The following is a 6,170-nucleotide window of genomic DNA, read 5'->3' as shown; positions in this document are numbered from 1 at the left end:
CACTGAAACAATGTCTTAGAGATCTCAAATCTCTCATGTCTTGCTTGTCCTTGATATAGTTGTCTAAAATGTTCAATCATATCATAAGCATCCATGTTCTCATGTTGCTTCTAAAGCTCAGAGTTTATTGTGGTGAGCATAAGGCATGATACATCTAATGTATCATCTTAATGCTTCTTATAAGCATCCTTATCAACTCTAGTGGCAGTAGTGGGGGTTGCTTCAGGAATGGGCTACTCTAGAACATATAGTTTTCTTTCTTACTTGAGAACTATTCTCAAGTTTCTGTACTAATTCAGGAAGTTAGCTCCATTTAGCTTGTCCTTATTAATGATAGATCACAGAGAGAGTGTATTCAACGTACTAGATAATATGGTGATCTACAACATAAAATGCAGAAAAAGTATCATACTCAGATAATTTAATTAGGTCTTTAATTAAATGATTCTCCCACTGAATTCTAAACCATAGTAGATGAAAGTCACTACTAGCTCTAAATCCAATCGCGATGGCATTCATGTGGGACAAGATCCATATTATACCTCATCTTGAGTTAGCTTTGGCTAATCGCCCAAGACTTGTATATATTAGGAAAGCAACATGTACCATTTGGACAAGATCCATATTATACCTCATCTTGAGTTTGCTTTGGCTAATCGCCCAAGACTTAGTATAACTTAGGTAGACAACGTTTACTAATTACATCCTATGTAGCTCTTGTATCTTTAGGTGAACAAGACTATTTATTCGTTTGCCCATATTATGAAATCCATATTATAATTCATCTTGAGTTAGCTTTGGCTAATCACCCAAGACTAGTATAATTTGAATTACATCACATGGGTTATGCCTCAAAGTTCTCAATTCAATTGAGGTAACTTAGTTAAGTCACACCCAAAGTCCAATAGTTGGACATCACAATTGTCCTGTCGCACTCTACCAAGATAAAATGAGTCACTTTATTTTGGCAAATCTAACTACAAATGATCGAGATAGTAGTGAGTATCGAACTTTGGTAGGCATATGAAAAGGACCTAATTACGATAGCTACACATGCATCACATACATGCATGGAATATCATGGCATACATCATATATATGCATAAAGGAAAAATGTGACATGGTTATGGCCCCCTTTTTCTATGATCTTCTCAAGCCAATAAGAAGATCGAAAGGTCAACCTAGGTCTAAGCATCTTCTCCAAGTGCTTCCTTAGTCGTCGTGTGTTGTTGTCCTTCTCCTTTTTCACCATCATCCAGTAAAATAATTTCTCTCTAATTTATACATTACAAAATCTAATAGAAACCATGAGTTACATTCAAGGGTAGTCTAAATTTATAACTAGAGGGGTGAAAGATGTAGGCATGACACGCAGGTCATATTATGAATTACAGCACACACATTCAATCACATTGGGGTTAAAGGGTCATAACCATGCACCATGTCATATATATTCACAATATCCTTATGACATAAAATCTACTATGATTTCAACAAAGAATCATGAGCCATAATACCACGGTGGTCCCGCTAGCCTGTTAACGGACATGGGTCAAGGGGGCAGTGCTCCTGGCGAAAAATTATTTCACATACTCATTGTATGAGTTGTTGCCATACCTGAGACCTTACTGCCCACAATAACAACTATGTTTCACACCCAACAAAACACCTTTGGCAGAGACTTTACTAGTCACAACACCAATTATGTTTTGTTCCCAATAAAACACCAATTTTTTAGTCGAGACTCAGAATTTTGGCCGAGACTCATAATTTTACAAATCATTGTTAATCTATCATGCAATTTCTATATTACATATAAAATTCTAACATCTTAGTATATGTCTTTGCAAATGGCTCTGATACCACTATAAGGAGCTAGTGCGCTAAACACGCAGAAAGCGCAGTGAAAAAACTAACTAGATCCTCTCCAGAAAATCCATGCGAAGGAGAAAAATATATATACTAAGTTTGATGAGATTTATACCTTTGTTGTGTGCCCTTCGCAATCTCGGCAGCAACCTTTCTTTGGGTGCAGATCTCAGTGCAATCAAGTGGTCGCGCCTCTACGATATCCACACGAACACATCCTTCGTTCGTCACACGAACTAAGCCTTCGGAGAAGAACCACCTTCTTGTGCTAGCAAGCAAGCATGGTTCGGCCAAAAGAAGATTCAGCCAAGGACATGAATTCGTCCAAGAAGAAGAAGAGGAGGAAGAAAGAGAAGATGAAGAGTCTCTATTTTCATCTCTTATAAAAAATTCAATCCAAAAACCTATTTATATTCATCCAATGAATACCAAGGGTTTTTGTCTCTTTGTATTCCTTTTAATGAGTTTTGGATTATTATATTAGATTAATCATTAACCTAATAACCCAATAACCGAATTACCTCATAATTGCTCTTAGGGCTAATACTAACAATATGATCATACAACACAGAGTTATATAATAGATATTGATCCTACAAAACAGAGTTAGATAATAGATATTAAATATGCATGAGTATGATAGTTAGGACTATCTTAATCTCAACTTAGAAACCTCTGTTAGTTTTTTCAGTTGGATCAACACCTAAGATTTGTCCCTACCAGGACACGATCTCACCTCAATACCTTTAGTAGCTTACCTCAACTCATCTGCCAAATATCGGGTCCTCCAGACCTGTTTAGACTTAACTGATTAGCATCAAATCTGCTACTAGGGCTCCCACTTGACTCGATATCAAGTCATCCAGACCTATCAAGTCCACTTACCAGATGTCATGTCTATTGACCTATCTAGACTTCCTGCTTAGTTCCATGATTTGCTAAGACTTCCCTTGCCTAGTATTGGGTCCAACTGACCTACTAGGACTTTCTGAGTTGAGTTTTATGCACACTTGATCAATTCATCATATAACAATAAAACTTAACTTGAACCTTTGATAACATCAAAATATAGGTTCGATTATAGTACTCCCTACACCAACATATACTTCATATATCTTATTTGCATGTCTACTTTTTGATGAATGCTTAAGGGTTTAAGATAAGAAAAATGAAAAATGAAAACTCAAAACACAATGTAAAGAGAATAACATAATAATTTTAATTATTTTGTCATACATGCTAGTGTTGTTCTTTATTCTTGTAAAATTTCCTAACTTTAACCCAGATTGTTATTGTATCAAAAGGAAAGATATTGTTGGTGTAGTTATCACCAATAGTTAAACTCAAGTTTTAATGAATGATAAATGGTTAAAATTAGATTCTGTATAATTTAATACTTTTACCAAGTGTGTAGAAATTGGCGGACCTAGAGGACTTGACACCAGGCTGAAGCCTAGTTAGGTCTTAGAACTTGATAACTGGTATGAAGTCCAGATAAGTAAAGGTATGACCTAATATCTGGAAGGAAGATCAGCTGGGTCTGAGTGACCTGACAATTGGTTGAAATCTAGTTGGGTATGCTGACCTAACAACTGGCAGAAAGACCTACTAGGTCAAAAGGTAAGTCAAGTGACAGCAAATGTTAAGTGTGTTGGTACAATTTACATTAATAGTCTAACTCAAGTTTTAATGAATGACAAGTGAGTTAAGTTAGGTGTTATCATGATCTAATGCATTTATCGAGTGTGTAGGGTTAACTAACCTGATAGATAAAAAGGACACGCAGACCAGGCAGGAAGTCTAGTCGGAATGTACGATTCCCGATTGGTGAAGTTCAGATGTAGAATTCTGGCAGAAAGTCAGGATATTTGATTCCTGTGGGAGGAAGTCCGGATGTGTGATTCTGGCAGGAAGACCTGATGGGTCAGATTAGATATTGAGGAGGTAACTCGACATTTGGTAAGTAAAGGTAAGCCACTGGAAGAGAATGACTCAGTGAGGATGCATTTTGATTGAGGGGAAGTAGGTGTCAGTCCAATTTAGGTCTATTTCAAAAACCTAAATTGAGACCCTGACTAAATCATGGTATGGAAGATAGGGTATAAGTCATAAATTAATCATATTATTATTATTGTGCTAATTTTGTCTTGCAGGTTATTATTTCTTGTATTGGACTAACACGTTTTACAGGACAAAAGGAGTAAAAATTACATCCCATGCGACGGAAGGCACTTTCAATATTGTTCATGGAAGGCACCTTCGATGCTATGGAAGGCGATTCTATCGAATAAAATCTGACTTCGTTGGCGATAAGGATCAACACTTTTTGAGATAAACTTTTATCTATGAAGACGCCTTCAGCCCTATGAAAGGCGCCTTCTACACTCTATAAAAGTGTTGCTCGGCCAAGGCTTTTACAACATCAACTCTACGAGCTTCTATGCATCCAATTGGGGTTCTGACTGCTCCAGCTTCCTGCTATTACTCTGCTACAATATTGTTGCATCTGACCACTGATAAGGAGCCATTCAACACTGAGCAATCAGATAATCATCGAAAGTGTTGGGTAACAAAATTAAATTCTATATTTACTTTCTGCAAAAGGAAAAGTGTAGCGTATTACACTTGTTTGTACTCTTCTTGTACTCGATCCCCTCTTCCAACGGTTTCAAAAGAGGTACTTAGTAGATTACTCATCGATAGGTCTGGGGATCTGGGTCTTGGAGTAGGAGTCACCAAAGGTTCTAAACCAAGTAAAATCGCTTGCGTTCTTGTCCTTTTCTGTTTCTATTTTTATCTCCGCTACACTTACTTACTTTGATTTTAAAAGAAAAAAAAGTTATTCAAAACCACATGATTCACCCCCCCCCCCCCACGTGCGTCTCGATCCAACCAAGTGAAGGTAAGTCACTGAAAGAGATCTAGTGAGGACGAGTCTCGGTGGAACTATAGGCGGTGTCCAGTTTAGAGCTATTTTAGATGTCTAAACTGAGATTTTGACTAGATCCTGGTCTTGGAAAGATATGATCTAATTAATAATCACTTAATTTTATTATACCAAACTCTATTTTGCAAGGTATTTTTACTATTTGGATTAACATATCTTGCAAGAGTAAAGTGAAAAAATTAAGTCTTGGATGAACAGTGATCGAGGCACCTCAAAGTTGACTGGAGGTGCCTCGGCACAGGGCTTGGAGGTGCCCTAGACCTAGCGGAGGCGCCCGCGTGTAGATAAACTTTGGGGGATAAAATTTGCTACGTGAAGACACCCTGGAGTGAGCTTAAGGCACCTCAAAGATGTATTGGTGGCACCTCAGAGCGCTTAGAGGTGCCCTTATGCAGATAGAAACCTCAAGAATCAGAGTTGATAAGTGGTCAAAGACTGTGTGATCAATTTTGCTATTGGAGGCACCTCGGATGAGGTTGGAGGCGCCTTCAACGCCCTTTAAATGATCTGTTTGACCAACACTTCAATAGAACCACAAAACAAGCTCTAACATTCAATTTGTTGCTTCATTCACCAACTACTGCAACTCTACTACCCCCGATCACTGCCAACGTACCGACACCAACACACGAGCTCGACCAATTTCATATTCTTCTAAGTGTTGGTAACAATGTTTTTATTGTGCATTATCTTTATATATTTATGAAATAAAAGTGTAGGGGTGTTACACTTTTTCTTCTCTCTTGTACTCTATTATTTTTTCCAGCAGTTCCAAAAGAGGTTTTTAGCAAATTATCCATCGATACAGTCTAAGAGATTGTGTAAGTTTTTGAGTAGGAGTCGCCGAATGCTCCGAATAAAGTAATCGTTTATGTTCGTGTTCCTTTTTGTTTTATGTTCTATTTTTAATTCCACTATGAGAGTATTTCTTAAAATCAAAAAAGAGAAATTTTAAAACACTCGTGATTCACTCCCCTCTCATATGACCAACGATCCTACACTTTGTTGGCCATTAAATTGAACTAAGAGAACAATATTGAAGTTGAATATGACTATTATCATTACTATTATGTTAATAGAAATTTTATACTATTTATTTTATGATATAAAAATATAAATATTATTCAATATTACTATATGAAAATGATATTTACATTATTAATTAATTTAAATTTATATATGTAATAATGTAATTGAGATGTTGAGTGTCAGTAATTACATGTATATATAAAATTATTAATCTATTTATATATAAATAAATTTTTAATATATTTTTTCTATTTATTAAGGATTTTTAATAGGATAATTTTATAATGATTTTGATTCAAAATCTATTCTACATGTAGGATCGTGA

This window comes from Zingiber officinale, chromosome 10A (assembly GCF_018446385.1).
Source record: "Zingiber officinale cultivar Zhangliang chromosome 10A, Zo_v1.1, whole genome shotgun sequence".
Lineage (NCBI taxonomy): Eukaryota > Viridiplantae > Streptophyta > Magnoliopsida > Zingiberales > Zingiberaceae > Zingiber > Zingiber officinale.
This window is presented reverse-complemented; position numbering follows the sequence as displayed.